This window comes from Talpa occidentalis, unplaced genomic scaffold (genome assembly GCF_014898055.3).
Source record: "Talpa occidentalis isolate TD23 unplaced genomic scaffold, MPIMG_talOcc4v2.1 talOcc4.12, whole genome shotgun sequence".
NCBI classification, from domain to species: Eukaryota; Metazoa; Chordata; class Mammalia; order Eulipotyphla; family Talpidae; genus Talpa; species Talpa occidentalis.
The window spans coordinates 36,375,898-36,397,756 of NW_023601212.1; the positions used below are offsets into that span (position 1 = coordinate 36,375,898).

General features: G+C 38.4%; 1 protein-coding gene across 5 annotated transcripts in view; it reads left to right on the forward strand.

Annotated features, from left to right (window-relative positions):
- Positions 1 to 21,859, forward strand: part of PDGFD (platelet derived growth factor D) — a 248,377-nt gene that overhangs the window by 128,654 nt on the left and 97,864 nt on the right. The gene's annotated exons all lie outside the window — the stretch shown is intronic.

The window sequence follows — 21,859 nt, forward strand, 5'->3', positions numbered from 1 at the left end:
TTTTTTAACATTGTATCATGGAAAAGATACATCTTAAATCATAGTATATTTGAAAATAATATAATCTCTTGATAACTTGACTTCTTCAAAATAGGTACTTTACAAGTCTATATTTGCATGTTCATCTGGACACAGACATGTATGTGTACACATATATAATTTCTTGATAACTTTTTACTTTTCCAAAATATCTACATGCCAAGACTAAATACACATGTGTATTTATACTTATCTTGAGAAAGCTTAACTTTGTACTTTATGATCCTTTCAAATGTCTTAATCATATAAAAATTACTTGTCTGCGGTACACACACCTTTTCATTGAAAATTTGAAGATTACTTATAATTTATGAGGGGAACATTCATAGATTAAATAAATTTAGCATAGCAAATTAAAAACCGGATCAAAATGATTTATGTGTTTGTGGGTTGACTTGTTTCTTAGCTTTCCATGTAGTTTAGAAAAAGAATGTTTTCATCTTATTTCTGCTGTGTGGAACCATGTAACACAAAATTGTAAAGTAATGATAGTAGGATCTTATGTTTTGAATTCAACTGTGACTGAGGAAACTAGTTCAAACAATTTTTGTATTGCGCCTGCCTGGTGGCACAGGCGGTTGAGCGCTGCACTGTGAAGCTGTCCACAGCCTCTGCAGCAGGGGTTCGATCTCTGCCAGCCGGTGAGAATCCCACATGGAGCGGCAGACCTCTCCTGTCTCTCCTGCTGCTCCCCTCAGCAGTGTATTTCAGTCAGTCTGCCTGTTCTATTTCCTGCTCTGTCTCTGATGAATCCTCTCACCTTCCTGTGCATCTGGCCTGTACCCCGGTTCTTGTATAAATAAATAAATCTTTAAAAAAAAACAATTTTTATTATTTGTTCTTTTATAATAACAAGCAGATCACTTAACATGCTGTCACTACAACTTAAAAATTCTAATGTTACCTATTCATAAGTTCACGTACATTTTAATAACTTCAACATGAACTTTCCATGTCAGAAATTTGTTAGAAGTGCTATTTATTAATGTGTGTCATCTACAAGAATTTAGGTAGGTAGTAGTGTCCCAAAAAATGGAAAAAAAAACAAACAACTACCTAGTTACTTCTTATGTGATGCTAATATTTAATCAACAAAGTATGACCGCTCTTTAAAATTTATAGAATATTGATTTGGGGGACAGTTATGAGGTAACATTTTATAGAGGTAACATTAGTTTATAACACCATATTGGTTCCTGGGGTACGTTTCCTCCTGTGTCCATCACCAAATGTCCAGACACCATTCACCACCAACCAGTCGCCCCTGCTATTCATTCCTATCCCCCTGGCAACCACCTTTCTGTTGTCAGGTCTTAGGGTTTGTTCTTGGTATCTTTTGTATCCTACAAATGAGTGGAATCATACCACATTTATCTTTTTCTGTTATTCTGACTTATTTCACTTGGCCTAATCCCCTAAAGATATATCAAAATGTTAACTAAAGAACCTCTTTTGTGCCTATCTCTTTAGGATAGTTGATTTAAAAAAAAAAAGACATATTTCTGAGCATGTTTCTTAACCTCCAAGAACCATTGTATATACGTTAGATTAAAACATCAACTAGAAGACAATGCCAAGTCAGCAACTTTATTAAGACTTTATTATAAACTTATTTTAGAAATGGTGTCTTTATTTCATTAAAACTAGTGATGTGAGAAGATTCCTCCATTAAGTTTTTTTTGTTGTTGTTATTGATGTCAGCCTGTTTCCACCTTGATGCCCAAAGTTCTAGCACAGAATCTTAATCTTAATCTTTTTTAAGATTCATTTTTTTACACATGCCACTGAAAGAGCTTTATTTTATAACCATGACCAAAACCTTTAATTAACCAAGAAAAGACAAAAGTGGAGTCAACACTTTAAATGTCAGGGTCCACTGAAAACCAATCAGAACATTGTTCTCAGAAATTGTACATTACCAAAAATGCAAATGTGATGATCATCATGATCAGAATGACATGTTTCTCATAATTAAATGTTTAAACTTGATGTGAGAAAAATATGCTATGCTTCATTGCACTCCTCTCATTTATTAAATGCAAATGCTGTTTACTTGTTATTGTCTTTCTCACTCGTATAAACTTTTATTTTTTTATTTTTTTGACTAGGAGTTTCCCAGTTTGTTTTATTTTTTATTTAAATATTTTATTTTATATGATTTTTACATCTTTTTTCATCTTTTCACAATGTATGCATTTTTGTTTTGGTTATATTCCCCATACAATTGCACCTCCCCCTTTATTTTGACTCTAGTCCTTCCTTTACCCACCCCTCCCCTCCTCCATAGTGTGTCTCTTGTTTATAGTTGCTTGTTGATTTTGATTTTTACTTTGTATTTATTAGTCTTTTTCCTGGTCTCTTATTTAGGTTTTCTAGATTCCTGCTATGAGTGAGACCATCCAGTATTTTTCTTTTTCTTTCTGACTTACTTCGCTGAGCAGGATCCCTAATAGCTCCATTCATGTTGCTGCAAACTGCATGTGTTTATCTTTTTAGATTGCTGAGTAATATTCCATGGTGTATATGTACCACATCTTCTTGATCCAGTCATCTATTTTTGGGTATTTGGGTTGCTTCCATAGCTTAGCTATTGTAAATAGTGCTGCTATAAACATAGGGGTGCAGGTGCCCTTTGGAATTACTATTTCTGTGTCATTTGGGTAAATACCTAGGAGTGGAATTGCTGGATCATATGGAAGCTCTATGTTTAATAGTCCAAGAAATCTCCACACAGCTCTCCATAGTGGTTGAACCAGTTTGCACTCCCACCAGCAGTGCAGGAGAGTTAATTTTTCTCCACAACCTCGCCAACATTTGTTGTTGCTAGTTTTTTTAATATGTGCCATTCTCACTGGTGTGAGATGGTATCTCATTGTAGTTTTGATTTGCATTTCCCTGATGACAAGTGATGTTGAACATTTTTTCATATGCCTGTTGGCCATTTGCATTTCCTCTTCAGAGAAGTTTCTTTTTAGCTCTTCTGCCCATTTTTTGACTGGATTATTTTCTTTGTTGTTGTTGAGTCTCATCAGCTCTTTGTAGATTTTTGTGATCAGTCCTGTATCATTAGTGTTGTGTGCAAAAATTTTCTCCCAGTCGGTGGGGTTTCTCTTTGTTTTGGTTATCGTCTCTTTTGCTGTGTAGAAGCTCTTTAATTTGATGTAGTCCCAGCTGTTTATCTTTGCCTTCACTATCACTGCTTTGGGTGATGTGTCTGTAAAGATGTCTTTGAGGTGCATATCATGTAGTGTTTCGCCTATATTTCTTCTATGTATTTTATGGTTTCAGGTCTTATGTCTAGTTCTTTAATCCATTTTGAGTTGATTTTTGTGTATGGTGTGAGGTAGTGGTCAAGCTTCATTCTCTTGCATGTAGCAACCCGTGTTCCCAGCACCATTTATTGAACAAACTTTATTTGCTCCAGTGCATATTCTTTGCTCCTTTGTCAAATATTAGTTGACCATATAGACAGACCAATGGAACTGAATTTAAGATTCATTTTTACTTATTTATGCATACAAGAATTGGGCTGTAGGCCAGCAGTGCAGAGGTGAGAAGATTCACCAAAGACAGAGTGGGGAGCAAAACATGTGGATCTACTGAAATATACTGCTAAGGGAGCTGCGGGTGAGACAGAAGAGGTCTGCTGCACCATATGGGTTAGCTCCCTGCTGGGGATTGAACTCATGCCTCAAACTCACGCTGCAGTGGCTGGCAATAGCTTGATAGTGCTGAGACTTTAACCCCTGAGCCACCAGGGAGGCCTCAGAGTCTTGATCTTAAAGTATAACCTAAAGTATTTGAACAAAGTAACTACAGACCTACATCTTGAACAGGAATTCAAATAAAAAAATGACACTACATTCCTCAATCTTCATGAGTCTGTTTTCACTACTGCCAGGAAAATAATGCTAAGGTTTGAAACCACTGTGTTTGCTTTCCACTTAGTTCTAATTTGTTTATGATTTTTATGTTTTTGTGTTCTTTGTCCTTCCCAAATAGTCAGTTCTAGGAAATTAGTGGAGGGTGACACCATTATTTGGAAATCTATTGCCTTGGTCCTAATAACTGCTCAGAAGTATATGTATTTTGATAGTTATAGACATGTATAGTATCTGTATACTTAGTTAAGTTTTCTGCCATTCAGGGGTGAACTCAGAAACATGTTAATAATTTCTCATAGTAAATATTTCATCACTACTTCCTATCAGCAAGTTAGTAGACTGGGAATTTTGAGGACAGAAGGATGAATGAGAGTCACTTCCCTCCTTTCAACAAGACAACTATGTGGGGAGATAAGACTCATATACATTGAATTGTGTTCTGTAGTAGAAATTAATGAGTCATGGTAGATGTAGAAATAAAATGCTGTGCTTGCTTAGAAGAGATAAAGGTTACATATTTGTGGGGTGGGTAGTGTGAAGAGTGTATACCATGGTGCAGAGTGTTCTCAGGAAACAGTGCTCCTGTGGTGAATTCACAGCAACAGTTAGATTTTACATATCTGGGTCTGGAGGAACACTCCTTTCCTTGATGGATGGTACCACTCCCTTGACCCCTTTCTCCTTGCACACACATACATTATACTGTTCATTTTTACTCGTAGATACTACTACCAAATGATGCAATGAGATGGTGTGGTTGGTGCAGAAAAGAGCAGTCTAGTCTTCTTAAAAAACAATCTCCCAACCCCAGCATTCCCACATCCCTCACACAGACCTAAATATAATGAAAGCCCATGGTCCTTGCTGGTGAAGAACATGGCAAGCCTATATTTCATGAGACATACTACACTGTACCTGAACTGAAATCTCTGTGGGTCTTTTTCTCAGCTTACCTCCATTGGCTTTAGAGTTAGTGAAGATCCCTTAAGGCTTTGGTATATCAATATTTTATTCTTAACCTATGTAACTCTCTAGCACATGGAGATATTTTATTAGAAAGTAGAAAAGTGTTCCATCAGGAATTTCCAGAAGCCCATGTGAGTGCTTTCAATATGAATGCATAGGATGGGTAGATATCACACTTTAATTTTAAAGGAAGTTTTGATAGTACTGCACACAAATCTGTGATACATCATAACTTTCTGAAAGTAACCAGTTTTTGTATTACCCACACACCTTTCCTCTGATACCTGAGAACTCTATTATATACCATAGGGTACAGAGAAATGGTATTCATAATAACCAAACAGGGTGAAGACTACAGCCACTATCCATGTCACCCAAAAGCAGACTCTATGCCAAATCACTTCATTTATGGTGACACTTTAGGTTCAGCTGTCTGTATAGCCTGGGTGTGAGTTAGTTTCCTGACAGTACAGAGGCAGAGTAAAAAAAATATCCAATAAGCAAAAAAGTCCATTTCCACTACAGCAACATTCTCAATTGCATAGTTCTTCTATTACATGCATGATAGGTGATGTTTCTACCACTGTTTTATAAAAGACAAAATCTCCAGATTGTTGTTTATGTAGCTGTCTCTCTTCTAAACAGCAGCTGAGTTAATTGATCGCTGTGGTAATTAGCATGGCTAAAGCCCATCTGTCTGTAAGATTTAATTGTATTCCAACCATGAAAATGAGAAACAAAGCCAGATAGAAAAAAAAGCTTCATTTAAAAAAAAATAGAAAATTAAAGAGAAATCAACCCAAACTTCTATTTTTCTCAGATAAATCAAATCTAACAGCCCAGATACAAAGATAATGCTTTCTGAGACCACCTAAATGACATCAAGTCCTAATCATTTTCCTTTTATTATTAGAATAGTTTGGGAGTGTCTGTGTCTCCATAGACTCTCCGTTCTGAGGCATGAAACTCCCCTGCCTGCCCTCTTTCCATTATCATTTCCATTCCATTTACAAATATTCTATTTCACTCAGCTCATAAAATGTGCTTAACTGCCGATATGCTCTTGTTTACGCATGTATTGGTGAAATATTTTAGTGCTGCAGATTCACAAAACATAAGTATTCTTTCTTTGGAGGCCTCCAGAGGATGGGAACTAATCAGAAGAGCCGTATGCCCTGGCTTTCAAATCAGAGACCAATTTCTGATGTTGAAGAGAAAGAAGATGGGGTCATTGATTTTTTTTTTTTTCTTTACAACTGTAAGTAAAATGGAAGAGCAATATCTCAGGCAACCCTAAGCAAAATGCTTTTGAATCTTTTGTTTTATTTCCTTCTTTTCCTTTAAAATGCTATGGATTTTGAACAAAGACATGGTTTTCTTTCATGATCTTACTAGAGTGTTTTTCATATAGAATGGAGAGTTGTGGCCAGTCTTTCATGCCTGTGGCTGAGACTCTGAACCACATTCTAAAGATAACTCATAAATTACTGCTTATGCAAAATGAATTACACTGACATTCGACATCAGAAAGTGTAGCCCTGCTGGTCTGGTTTCTGAAATGAAATCTGGGTTCTCAAACTATTTCTCTTTAAAATGTTTAAAACAAACAGGATCATCAGCTCCTGAATTTGTAGCAAGCCAGTCTGAATTTAAAAATGGACACAGTGATAACCATGAGAAGGGGAAATAATTTGTTTATGTGGGGATGGATATGTAACAAAGTTATCTAGTAGTTAGCCTCAGGCCTCTCCCTTCTCTCTTAGTCCTGGGTAAGATCATTCCTTTATTTTATTAAAAATAACTAGGATCATCCTAGATACAGGATTACTCAATTAGAGAAAAAGAATCCATGCTATTTTTTTTTAATAAAGTAGGCTGTAAGTGAATCATTTCTTATAAAAGAGGCTGTGAGTTCTGGTTTTTGAAAATATTGACTCAGGTCCGCCTCCATGACCAAGAAGGAAGTTCAACAACACATAGGCATCTTCAAAAAATAATGTCAAAAATGAAATAGTGACTTTTGGGAACAAAATGGGTAGACCTCGACGGCCTCCCTGATGGCACAGGCGGTTGAGCACCGTGCTGTGAAGCTGTCCACAGCCTCTGCAGTGTGGATTCGATCCCGGCCAGTGAGAATCCCACATGGCACAACAGACCTCTCCTGTCGTGCCCGCTGCTCCACTCAGCAGTGTATTTCATCAGTCTGCCTGTTGTGTTCCCCCTCTGGCTCTGGTGAATTCTCTCACCCTCCCACACATCTGGCCTGTACCCCAGTTCTTGTGTAAATAAATCTTTTTAAAAAATGGTAGACCTCAAGGTGATTATATTAACTGATATAAGTCAGAAAGTGAAAGATATCAGATGGTTTCACTCATCTGTGAAATATAAATAACAGAACAACATACACAGGCAAAATACAGCAGGTATAAATCTTGCACTTAGAGGGAATCAGGGGAGTAAGGAGAGGGCTAAGGGAGAGAGGCAGAGGGGTATTGGCACACATAGTTTGGTGGAAGGTGAGTAGAATATGTGCACACATGGAAGACTAAAAATTTAATCCCAAAATATTTTATTTTTTTAAATGGAATCAAGATATGTTATATCTTACCTAAAACAGCAGTATCTTATATCTGCAGTTCTGGAAAAAAGTCACACACTCATACACTCACAAAAAAAAATGGATAAGATATATAGATAAATTAGATTTTATCTAATGAGCTGGCTTTGAAGTCATAAAAACAGTTTAAGTTCTTTAGATTTGTCAGTTATATCTGAGTGCCCTGGGACAGAGCATTTATTTCTCTGACCCTCGTTGTCTTCTTATATAAAAAGGTTTAGACAATCATCCCTTTTTCACAGAATTTTGGTGTAGACTTAATAGGTACTTTCAGTATGCCTTGTAAATAGAAGAGCATTTTAGCAAAGTAAGTCCTTTTATCCTCACAGAAGTAGGAAATGTTATGAACAGACTGGAAAGGTTAAGAAGAGAAGGTGGAGGTGCAGCAGACCTCTCCTCTCTCACCCACTGGTCCCCTCAACAGTGTATTTCAGTAGATCTGCCTGTTCTGCTCCCACTCTGTCCCTGGAGAATCCTCTCACCTCTCCACACCTCTGGCCTGCACCCCAGCTCTTGTTTGCATAATTACATAAATCTTTAAAAAATGAAGAGAAGGTGGAATTCATAAATCCAAAAAGAAATATGTGGATTAAGTTTTCAGCCCTGCTGTCATGGTTGGGGTGCTTTTGTTCTCTAGACTTGTCCCTACTCCCTTCAACCTTTGACTCTAGGCTACGCAGCTTAGTAACAAGACTTGGCCACCAAATCTGTTTCAAAACCGGGAGGTATCTATCCTTCAAAAGCTGAAGAAATACATCCCTTAATAATGTATTTTTCAGCACTTTATTCAATGTCATTTTTAATCAGCGCATTCTGCAAGGTGTTCTTGTAGGTTAAAGATAGCAGACAGAGCATCCCTGCTCAGAAGGTACTTGCAGAATTACTAAGCAGGCAGAGCATAGTGCAAAGACAATCCATTCACCATCATTAAGAGAAGAAATGTGTTGCATCCTAAGTCGAGTTAGTATTGCTTATATTGTGAGATAAAAGTCTGTTGGGTGGGTGGCAAGGAAATAAGTCTAATATTTTTCCCATACATTATGCTTCAGAATATTGGAAGAATGAGAGATCCTCAATCCACTGGACACTGACCATAATGAGTTTTTAAAAACAAAAATTTTAAAAACCCTCAGACAAATTACAGACCCAAGCAAGTCAAGCACTCAGAATGGGCACCCAGAATCATTTAGGCTGGATAGTGTAACCATGAGGGATGAGGTTTGCAAGGCCAAAGTATTCCTTGGTACAACTGAGAACAACTATCTAGAAGTTCCCATGAAGAACTGGTATTGGCTGGAGGCTGAAGAATAACAGATATAGTCTCAGAGCAGGGCCTTCCAACCTTTTGATGAGACACCTCATTAGTAAAATAAATGAATAAATGAAACTAATTCTGATCACCCTCTCAATATGTGTGTATAAATGATTTAAGTACTGTATACCATTATAAAATATATGAAGCATTAACATTTTAAGTGGAGGGCCTCCCTGGTGGCGCAGCAGGTTGAGCACAGTGCTATGAAGCTGTCTGTAGCCTCTGCAGCATGGGTTCGATTCCCAGCTGGCCCAGGAGATACCCACATGGCGCAGCAGACTTCTCCTGTCTTGCCTGCTGCTCCCTTCAGCAGTGCTTTCGGTCCATCCGCCAATGCTGCTCCCCACTCTTTCTCTGGTGAATCCTCTCACCCTCTCACACCTCTGACATGTACCCCAGCTCTTGTATACATAAATAAATCTTAAAAAAATAAGTTCAAGTGGAACTGTTTAAATAGATGTCGAAGAAATTTTGTCTTTTTTTCCTGTCTTCCCCAATGGATCAGGAATATGAGATTGTTAGAAGACAGTGAAGTTCTGGATATGTTGAATGCCTGGCCAAGAAGCATGATGGCTTAGAGGACAAGTACCTAAAGAAAGCATCTCCCTGAGATGCATTTCATAGTACCCACATACCAGGGCACATCCCTGGGTATAGACAATCCCTCCTAATAGTTTCAGCAGGTAGAGCTGAAGGGACTGTAGTGTGACACCAGAGAACAAAGGCAGGAGCAAATGCAGTTGTGGCAGGTGCAGCCTCCCTGTCCACCTCAGCCTGGCCACCCCTAGTGGACTGATTTATGGGGCAGAAATGCAGAGGGCATCCGAGGACTCTGTGGAGAAGTCAACTGGGAACTGCCAGGCAGCTGATGGGTAGACCTTAGGGTAGAAGAGGCAAATGAGGAAAGCAGATTTAGAAAAACTTTAGTTCTGCATCCTAGTGGTTAGAGAAGTTTGCCAGTTCTTTAGATAGACAGTACTGCTGAATGAACAAAGCTGTTATTTTTGGAGGCTCGTGCTTTTGAAGCAGACACTATTATTGTCTCAACTCATCTCATGAGCCCACATTGGTGTACCTATCCTCACAGACAGTTTCCCATTTCCAGTGGCTTTGTTTCTCTACCTTGGGGTGCTTGCTCAACCCCCCTCCTTCACCTGAAAATTTTGGGGCTTTAAGGGACAACTCTTAAGCAGGAAAAATAAGGTTCACAGCATCTCCAACTATTTGTGGAGCTATTCTGAAGTACATTCTGTGTGGTCCCCCAAAGGGATGAACTGTATACAGTTGCTCACAGCAGTGAGGTTAGATTTTTCTCCCTGCTGGTCTCTGTTCATCACCATTTCTCACTTGGGCTTCTTGCAATGCCCTCCCAAATAAAGACCATTTACACCCAAATTTGCATCTTACTGATAGATCAGGGAAGAGAAGTTATATATTTATCTGATGTGTGTTGTGTGTATTTTTCTCAATTTATTTCTTCTGTAATCTAGTTTCTATTATCTTTTACAAAAAGATAAACACAGTGCAGTTAGGCATGACATTTCCTCAAGTTCTCGGTGCCTGCATCAGGGTTTAGCATGGTTGTGTAGCTTATTAACTCTACAGGGTCTGTAACAGTGTTCTCTCCTTTACCTCTAGTGGATTCAGGTTCCAAAGTGTCCCCTCAATTGATATCATATATTTAGAAATTACAATATGGAGTAAAGTGTGTCAAGAAGACCATTTGACGTAAGCATTAAGGGCTTAGACTAGATAGACTGAGGTTTAGTCCCTACTTTGGCACTTTTCATTCTGCACATAAATGTCATTACATTCAAAGAAGCATCTGAGCGACTTTATCCCTGGTGACATGAGAAATCCACCTGGCAATGATTTGGGGGCTTATTTTAAAGTATCAATCATGTGATAATTCTTGGTGAAGGATGTCTCCAGATTTTGCCTACAACTTCTTGACATCAGTTCTTGAGTAGAGATTATACAGCTCTGACACTTATATGTGCAAATAAGTAATTTGTATGCACATTTTTGACAGAGGCCTTATGTGTATCTTTCATTGTTTTGATAATATTAGCAAACATTAGAGAGACACTGACTTAAGTATCCATTATTTGTATGCAATTCAGTTGACTTATGGTGGTTCTTTAAAGAAAATTCATATTCTCTGTCCAATTTGTTTTACATATGAAATATGGATAGAACAGCAGCATGGTAAGTGTTGTTTCATTTTTATTTGTATCATAACACCATCTTCCAATATATTCGTAAGTGCATACTTGGAGATAGTGGCCCTTTTTATTTACTATTTTAGCATCCTGATTTATAGCACTATGTGAAAACCCCCTGTCACTAACGGCTAAGTCGTATATTTTGTGAGATCCTTTTGTTCATGAGGGTCTTCATTACTGTGATATTTTCCCCTCAAAGCTGGAGTTAATGATGCACAAGTAACATGTGTTTAAGTTTACAAGATATTGTTAGGAGCAAAGATATTGAAGAAACATTTGGGATCATATTAACTCCAATCAGAGTGCCTCAAGTTTGTACACCTTTTTTACTTAGGTGAGCAATATTTGAATAATAGAATATGGCTAACGTTAGAGATATAGGCCATGCCAATTTCACTCTGAATTTTACTTTTTAAATGTAATAGTATCTAAAAAAATTTCTATGGTTAATGTATAAGTTGTAATAAGCATTTTATCAGCCTATTAAATTCCACTTGAGAGTTCACGCTGGCTGTAATGCTACTTCATAGTTGGAATCAAAATGCAGAGCATCTGTGTGGCAAGTCTCCAGATGTTTATTTCATCTTCATTCTATGACTACATAGTGTGTTTCATGAAAAAGATAGGTGATATATCTTAACAGTGGATTATTTTTACATGATCTTAAGTTGGGACATTAAGAGGACATGTAAAATTTACTATGAATAAACAATAGTGTGCTTTTTTAAGGCTATTTTTATTTATGTATACAAAAAACTGGGGTACAGGCCAGGGGCATAGGGGGTGAGAGGATTCACCAGAGATGGAGTGGGGAGCAGAATAGGCAGATTGATTGAAATACACTGCTGAGGGGAGCTGCAGGTGAGTCAGGAGAGGTCTGCTGCGCTATGTGGGTAGCTCCCAACCTGGGGATTGAACTCATGCTGCAATGGCTGCTGATAGCCTCATAGGTTTCATCTTAACCCCTTGTGCCACCAGGGAGGCCCGATAGTGTGCTTTTTTATGGAAAAAAAAAAAACTATTGATAAAATAAGAAGTCAATGCCATCTTTTTCCTTTGGACTCAAAATCCACACTTCTTGAATGCTGCCCAGTTGGTAGGAGCATTTCTCAAATGGCTATGTAAGTCTGTCTTTGGTAAATTGAGTGAGATAGAAGAAACTTTGCCTTAATTGCAAAAGGATGATTGAATCATTTGAGATCAAGAGCTCCCAGAAAGAACTGGATGGCTGAGATCCATTTTGAGATGCATTTGAGCAGAGAAGTTTGTAGTTCAGAAAATATGTAAATAAAACACTGCTCGGAAGCCATCTTTGTTGTTTATCGTGCAACTGTTATTTCCTAGAGACACTGGTTACTTAATTATCTTTATTCCTGAATATATCTAAGGTCATAGTTGCTGCCGATTTTTAATTATGTACAAAGCTATACAAAGTGGAACATTTCACCCTGGGGAGCCCCCCAAAATGACTGTAGCTACTTTATTAAGTGAGCTGCTGCAGTTTGGCTGTGGTTGCTAAATCAAAGGTTTATGGATATGTTTTGTTCCTTTGGGCAATAGTTGTTCCATAATTTTCATTTTTGAGTAACTGGAAGTACAAACCAATAACTTTGAAGAAAGAAAAACAATCTTTACATTTTTTGTAGTTATGCCCAAATAGTACCCAGAAAACTTTAACAACAGCAGCAAAAATGACCAGTAAATTTAGGGTATATATACATACCTAGATTTAACTCAATATTTGTTAAAGTTCAGATATATACATGGAAAATGGTTTAATACTAGAAACACAGAAGCCAAGATAAAACATTGTTTCACTTGTACTTTCCTAAATTTCAAGGCCAGATTTTTCCCTTCCCATCATGCAGTTGGAACCAAGTATTTTAGAAATAGACATAGGAGATTGGAAGTGTAAAACCCATTCTCTATTAGTGTTTCCAGAAGTTATGTGTTACTGCAATTTCACAATCTATAGAACAACTGTGAAAGTGTTATTCTATAAGCAGTCCTGTTTGTCCACAGAAGCTGCATAAATCAACTACTACTCACAGAAGCTGCATAAATCAATACAGTTGTCTCTCCAAGCCACTGAGTCCAAATATCTGTCTTGAACACTATCCTAATGGGTTCCATTAAGTCAGAACTTAGAATGAAAACACAAAGAATATTAGGAGATCAATTGAGTCCATGCTGTGGAAAAAAGATTCTACTCTTACTTTTGCATACTATTTTAAGAAAGCAAATTGAAAAATATACATAAGCCTTATACATTCTATTGTTAGTTTGAAATCCCGCGTCTTTAGTAAATGATTAAAATCTATTACATCCCACTTTAAATAAGTCTTCTTTCGTGTTGGCCTTTGTGCATTATATTCTGGTTTTGTTCATTGCTATACTTAATGGAGGAGAAAAAAATGAAAGAGAATCATTTCCTTGCAAAAGTGGTAAGGGGGATGCTTACCACTTATAAAATCAGGAGTTTTTAACACCCTCCTAAGTGTGCTGCTCATAAGCCTGGTTGTTTATATCTTTTCCATCATGCCCATAGGCAGGATGGCAGCATCCATCCAACACTCTCCCATCTCAGGCTTTCCTCTAACTTGACTCTTGGAAGATATTCTTAAGTATATATATATATATATATATATATATATATATATATATATATATATACACACACACATATATATATATAAATATGTGTGTATGTATACACATTAGTTAGCTGTGTGCAGAACTATGTTACAGCCATCCCCCAATTCAGTGATTTAAAACAAAAATTATTCTAGGGGGACTCCCTGGTGATCTAGAGGTAAGTCTCAGTGTTATCACCATGAAGTTCCACCACCAAGGCCTGAGTTTGATCCCTGATGAGGGACCTAATCCACATGGCGTAGCAGACCTCTCCTGTCTTTCCCACTGCTCCCCTCAGCAGTGTATCTCAGTGGATCTGCCTGTTCTGCTCCCCACCCTGTCTCTGGTAAATCTTCTCAGCCCTCCCCGACCCCGCACCTCTGGAATGCACCCCAGCTATTCTATTCAAAAATAAAATAAATAAAATCTTTTAAAAATACATGTATTCTAACTCATGTTTTCAGTGTCAAATGGAGTTGGTCGTATCTAGTCTAGGCTTGAATGAATGGTGTTGAGTCCACATGTGCTTCATGTGTCTTTTATTCTTTCCCTAAAAGGCACTGTCTAATACATGTACTACCCATGCAATAATAGATTTAGAATTGATCCACCCACACTTCTGCCTGCATTCTGTTGTCTCAATCAAGTCATATCCCCAAGCCCAATGTCAGTGAGGTGCGCTGATGAAGAGATGGACTGTCTAAGAACAACTAGAAAGTTATATGACAAGGAATGCTGAAAATTTTAAGGTTAAAGAATTGAAACAATAATGAAATCTATCATAGCATGCACTTAAGAACTGGCCCCAGTGCCCTTTTCTCTCTCAAATCAATGCTGTGAAAGGAAGCTCTGTTAAGACTAGTGATTCAGTAGGTCAGCCTTAAGCGAATCAACCCATTTCTAATGCCCTCAAGCAGTGCAGCTCAAATGTGATGGGTGTACCTGCTACCTTTCCCATGGACCTTCTGTTATTAGTTCACAATAAGATAAGTAACTTGCACCAAATGCAGATTAATTGTGGCCCTAAATACAGTGCTTAATTTTCTTAAATTATTTCTATTTTGGTATACATAACAGAAAATTATTTTTCATAGTTCTGGAATCTAGACGTTAGAGATCAGGGTGTCCACATGGTTGAGTTCCGATGAGGATCTTCTTCCATTTTGCAGATGACAAAGATTGTAATTTTATCTTCACATCAGAGAAAAAGCAGCTGGCTTTCTAACCTTTTCTTATAAAGGCACTAATCCCATTCATGAGGCCCCAACTTCATGCCCCAGTATGCCTTAAAGACCCCATCTAAAATAAGATCCTATTAGAAATTAGATTTCAACATACAAGTGTGGTGGATCATAAACTATTTGGCCGACTACAATTCAACCAAAGAACAAAGTGATTCATGAATACCAGAAGCAACTAATTCAAAAAGAAATTTTCTCTTTTTTTAAGACTTATTTATTTATACATACAAGAGCTGGGGTGTAGGCCAGGGATGCAGGGGAGAAAGAATTCACCAAAAACAGTGGGGAGCAGAACAGGTGGATCTACTGAAATACACTGTTGAAGGGAGCAGCAGGCGAGACAGGAGAGATCTGCTGCTCCATCTCCCTGGCCGGAGATTCAACTTGTGCTGCAGTGGCTGCTGATAGCTTCATGTTCATGGTGCTGAGACTTAACCCCTTGCACCACCAGGGAGGTCCAAAAAAAAGAAAAAAGAAATTTTCAATCCCAAGAAGGCTAGAATTAATGCATCTCAGGAATGTTCAGAAGGATATACAGTACATAAAACTTGTATATCACACACCTATTATGTGTTCTTTGTTTAAAAACTAATTGTGGGGCCTCCCCTGGTGACACAGGCAGTTGAGCACCGCACTGTGAAGCTATCTGCAGCCTCTGTAGCACCGCTTCTATCCCGGCTGGCCAGTGAGAATCCCACATGGCGAAGCAGACCTCCTGTTTCGCCCGCTGCTCCCCTCAGCAGTCTATTTCGTCAGTCTGCCTGTTCTGTTCCCCGCTCTGTCTCTGGTGAATCCTGTCACCCTCCCACGCATCTGGCCTGTACCCTGGTTCCTGTGTAAATGAATAAATAAATCTTTAAAAAATAAAAAATAAAAAAATAATTGTACTTAATAATTACTATAGACCATTAATGATGCAGAAGTATTTTAAATTTGTTACAAGAAACTATTAGCTGAAACAAGTTTTCTAATCATAAGATCAATAACATTTGAGACATATGTTATGCACATCAAATTATTTTTGTAACAGGAATTTTTTGATAAAAAGAAACAATATGGGGCTCCCCTGGTGGTGCAGGCGGTTGAGCACTGCACTGTGAAGCTGTCTGCAGCCTCTGCAGCGCCGGTTCAATCCCGGCCAGCCGTTGAGGGTCCCACATGGCGCAGCAGACCTCTCCTGTCATGCCCGCTGCTCCTCTCAGCAGTATATTTCATCAGTCTGCCTGTTCTGTTCCCCACTCTGTCTCTGGTGCATCCTCTCACCCTCCCGCGCATCTGGCCTATACCCCGATTCTTGTATAAATAAATAAATAAATCTTTTTTTAAAAAGAAGCAATATGTTGATTTTCAATCTGACTCAGGTTCCTCATCAAATACAAACTGACCTTTTGAGTAATGTTACCCTAGAACTTGTCTAGAGAAATGAATCCCTTATCCAAGATGTCCATTTCGCTAGTAATAGGTAATACACAAATCTCCAGAATTGAAGTTAAAATATAATGAAGAGCATACATTTATACTGGCATTAATTGTCCTGTCTATTTGAAACTATCCCATCAGTGGTACAGATTCTTGCAAGGAATATTATGATATTATATCTATAACTTGGCATTTCTGTGAAGGCATAAGAAAAAATGGATTTTAAAATATGACCATTTTCTAAGTCCTGTCCTCTTAAAATATACTCATTTCCCTAACTGTAAATAGAAAAATAAGTTTCCATTGATTTTTCAACATAGTCTAGAAACATTTGTGTTCCCTGATGTGTAGTAGATACCTATCAAAAGCCAACTGTAATATAATAAATTATTGCTGTTATTAGCACTCATGTGGTTTGGTATATGTATTATCTCATTCTTGTTAGACTAGACCACTTTCTCTATTTTTTTTTATTTTCATTTAGGACCTATCAATAACTTATTTGTTGTATCTTTGGGAGATTAAGTAGATAAAATCAATTCATATTGGTTCTGCTCCCCACTTCTTTATGGAGTTTATATTTTCAGTGTATTGTGCCAACAGTCACAGTCATCTCATATTTGTTAGACAAAATTAATGAACTAACCCATGTCCTAACATGTTTAGAAATAGTGTCAAGGAAAGCCAAACTTACAATATTAAGTCTATGTCTCTGTCTCTACGTTTTATTACAAATGTTTCTTTTACTTTCTAGAGTAATAAATTAGGCTAAAAAACTGCCTCACCATCATTTGAACACCTAAGTTGTTTTCTGCCTGAACTCACTGTTTCCTTACTCTTTTCTGTTATTTTACTGTGTGTCTAACTCAGTGACATTTTCTCCCATGTCTGCTTTACATTTTTAAAGCATTTCCACATGTGGGGGTGGGGAGTCCTTGTAATAATTCCCTGGTCAAGTTAATGTCACAATTTTGCACATGAAAAAACTTCCCCCTACATTACATGATTTTTTTTCTCCAGAGACACACAGCTGGAAGGTAATACAAAGCACTCTACAAAGACATACTTTATATTTTTTTTAAGATTTATTTTATTTATTTATGCATACAAGAGCTGAGGTGTAGTCCAGAGGTGTGGGGGTGGGTGGTTGAGAGGATTCACTAGAGACAGCGTGGGGAGCAGAACAGACAGATCTGCTGAAATACACTGCTGAGGGGAGCAGTGGGAGAGACAGGAGAGGTCTGCTGTGCCATGTGGGTTGGCTCTCGGACCAGGTATAGAACTCATGCTTCAGTGGCTGCCGATAGCTTCATAGTTCTGAGACTTAACACCTTGCACCACCAAGGAAGCCCTATAAAGATATACTTTAAAAAAAGATGGCTCATGGGTATTATGTTGGTGAACTACAGGACTCCTCCTGAGGGAAGAAATAAAATACTGTCCAAAAATTAATAACAACTTAAGAAAATAAATATTAAGAATTAAAAATTAAAAGCTCACTCATATTAGCTACAATGAGCATGGCAATTGTAGCGTACCTGTGTGGCCATTTATCTGCCTTACATGCTCAGGTCAAATAATAGTCATGCATGGTGTTCTTTTCCCCAAAGCATACCTAGTCTTCAAAATCTTCGAGTGCTCTACTCTGGGAAGAGTGTCATAATTTTTTGGAGCTGACTTTCAGGATTATGTGGGTTTGATTTTCTATTTTTATATCTTGCTTTTTTAGGAATTATGTCTTTTGTATTTATGCCCTGTAACATCTACCATTGTACTTTGCACAAGTATAATAAATGAGAAATAAATCTGTTAATAGTTTATGGTTAAAAGGGTACAAGTCATAATATGGAAGAATTTGGGTGACCATAATCATTGATTGCTTTGTTTCTCAGGTATTATTGGATTTCATCTTTTGGAACAGTTGCTAGGAGATACATTGCAAAGGTGAATTCCTTCTTTAGGACATGAAAAGGTTGCAGCAAAGGACAAGCCCTAGCAGGCAGGGTGTGTGGAAGCCAAGGTCCAGGTGCAAAGATGTGGCTGACTGTGGCTCCACCCTGAGGGTCAGACTCTGTATTATGTGAGTTGGACAGACACCCTTTCTGTTTTTCCCCCTGCCCTCCCAGAAAAACATTTTAGTTTACAGAAGTAGGGTTTGTGAATTCTGGCTTCAAAACTGCCGATGAACCTATCAGTCAATGCATGGACTGATTGCTTATCTTTTGAATTGTTTCCTCATGTTTGTAAATGCATGCAAGTGGCTGGCTTCAAGAGTACTCTAGCTTTCATTTGTTTTTTCAGTAAATATTTATTAAAGGCTTCCTATTATCTCCAATTTGGTCCTGATACAGCAGTGAATGAGACTTAGTCTTTATTTTCCAGAAGCTTCCTGTCTGGGAAAAGGAAAGCAGGAAAAGAATGAGTGTTAAAGCAGCGTCAATAAAATAGCACATATTAAGTTTTCTTTCATAATGCCCAACCCAAGAAATGTATGTTTTTCCTACCCCTGCTCCTTCTCCCACATACTATATCAGCATATGATCTTATTATTTTTTTAATCTAAAAATCCCTCTCAGTTACTCACCAGCAAGAGCAGCAAAAGTCATTGCACTAATTTTCAAATATTTCCAGAGCAGAGATATATCTCAACAGCAAACCTTTACAAAAGGGGTAGTGGGGGAAAGCCTTTACAAAAGGACCTGTGTAACAGATGCCAGGAGTCATTTCTGTAACATCTATAACAATTAAATATTTATTCAATGACAGTTTTTAGTGTTTGTTTTCTGTAAGGCCCTAATGATACAGCTCTATAAGACTTTAGCTCTCCTGTACACAAATCAGCACCTTGGTGTCTGTACTGAGATAAAGATGTTGACAGTGTCAGCTGATGTAACTTTGTATATGTGTTCAATATCTCAGGCACCCACAAAGGAGCCCATAGTGAGAGAAAAGATCAAGACTTGCACACTTCACTTCCTGTTCCTTAAATTCTTTCATTCTTGGAGCATCTAAGGATTTTGAGGATCACTAATTGAAAGACCTGGCCTTCGTTTCTGTCATCCATGGTGAGGGACTTCATGGGGCAGTGCCAAGCAGCCCATGTTGGATGCCAGCATGGAAGCGCCCAGTGGGAAAGGTAGAGGAGGACGAAAATTGTGGCTGAAATGGACTGAGGCTCAGCCTTTCGTGCATGGGTCAGGTCTTCCTATCTGCTGTCCTGGGTATTTATTTTTATCTCCAGGATGAGAGACAGGGGAGACAACCAAAGAGTGTTAGTGGATAGTTCTGAGGAAAGAGATTTCTGAGGACTAATATCATCAAAGATTTCTTCCCAAAATTCACTACAATGACCAGTATTTCTTGAGTGACTCTGCAGGCCAAGACAGAAGGATTTTTCACATCAGATTATAAAATCTCTATTCAGAACAAGAACAGCGTCTATTTAATGTTTTTATGTCAACAGTGTTATGGGGCTCTGGCCAAGTTGAAGTGTGCAGGAACTGTTTATCAGCCAAATATATACTTTCAGTGGACTTTAAAAAAAAAAAGATTTTATGGATTTATTTTTGCATAGAAGAACTGGGATGTAGGTCAGAAGTAAGGGGTGAGAGGATTCACCAGAGACAGAGTGGGGAGCAGAACAGGCAGATACAGTGAAATACACTGCTGAGGGGAGCAGCAGGTGAGACAGGAGAGGTCTGCTGCTCCATGTGGGTCACTTCCCTGGCCAGGGATTGAGCTCAGACCTTCGAGGTAGGCAGTCGCAGTGATGGCACTGAGACTTAACCCTTAGGCCAGCAGGGAGGCCCTATTTTCAGTGGCCTTTTAACCCTTGATAAAAACACAAACAAACTCACTATAGCTGTATAACTACTGCCATGGGTGGTCTGGCCAACTTCTTTCCTGTGTCTTTGTTTTTCCTCCCTTGGTGGGTAGAAGGAGCTTCCAGGAGATGCAGCCCAGGGAGTGTGCTATGTGAATGTGGTCATTCATTGGTGACTCCAGTCCCCTGGGCTGGGCTGGAGCAGGCCCAGGAATGTGTCCAAATTCTGGCCAGTGAAGGGAAGGGAAAACCTGCTAGGGGGTGGGCATAAAGCTTCCAAAAAGTATTTCTGTTTTTTTTTTTTTAAAAGTTTCAGATGGATAAAAGCCTTTTCTTTTTTTTTTTTTTTTTACAGATTTGTTTATTTATGCATACAAGAATTGGGGTACAGGCCAGAGGTATGGGATGTGTGTGAGAGGATTCACCAGAGACAGAGTGAGGAGCAGAACAGACAAACTGACTGAAATACACCACACCACTGAGGGGAGCAGCAGGGTTGTCAGGAGAAGGTCTGCTGCACCTTGTGGGTCACCTCCCTGGCTGGGGATCGAACTCCTGTTGCAGTGGCTGCAGCCAGCTTCATAGTGCTGTGTCTTAACTCCTTGCACCACCAGGGAGGCCCCTAAAAGCCTTTTCTTTGAACTCTGAATCAACTATGTGGGATGGAGATAGCTGAAGCCACTGGAGGTCTCTGTCCAGGTTGGAGGAGAGCAGCTTACATACCCAGACTAGCAGAGCAGAGGGACAGAGGTCCCTGTGTGGATCACAGAGCCTTGCTTTAACCAACCCTGGATATGGTCAAACTCCAGACAGGAGCTGCCACCTTTTCTTTTTTGAGTCATTTTTAGTTGTGTCATCTGTTATTTGCAACCTAAATTAGCCTGTGAGATCAGTGGGCTGATCAAATATGTGGCCTCACTGAGGAAATATTTCTTGAGAGCTACTACTCTTCAAAAATTGATAAAATGAGTAAGTGTCTCCATTGAGAATTCAGACTCTGTATTATAAACATGAAAAGGATCATGAAATCCAGCTGGTATTCAGTGTAGTTTCCATGCAAATTCCATATGCATGAAAGGATTTTTGTGAGTCTGTTTTTAACCAAATGTGAAAATAGAAATGGAAAATAAGTGAATAACTAAATTGGACAGTCATACAAAGCTCTCACACAAGACATATCCCATTCTTTGGTGACATATCCCATTCTGTTTAATGTCTACTAATATTCAGGAACTATTTAATTTATTCAGTTTTCACACTTTCCAAAATCCCACCCTCTTTTTTTTTTTTTTTGGTGTCTCCTGATCTAATGTAGGACATATCCTAGTTAGAAAATCATGCTGTTGAAGGGACTGCTTTGTTTAGGGAAAATGTCATACTTTTCCTTAGTGCACAGGTGTTTCAACGTGCTTTTCTTAAATATATAAATTCCACATACAAAGGCAGTGTTGTCATTTCTTTTTTATTTTGAAGTGCCAAAAGAGATGACCTATTGTTCTCTTGCCTCTGAGTTGGTCTTTTTTTAAAGATTAGCTTCAAAATGTGGCTTTCTTCACACCTGAGGCCCCTTGAGAATAAACAAAATCTGCATTTCTTTTTCAAGCAGCAGCCTGTCAATCTAAGAAGAAAACATAAGTTTGTTTCAGCCTGATTCCTTACAGTATGACATCTGTAGCAGTCCCACAGAAGATTTGTG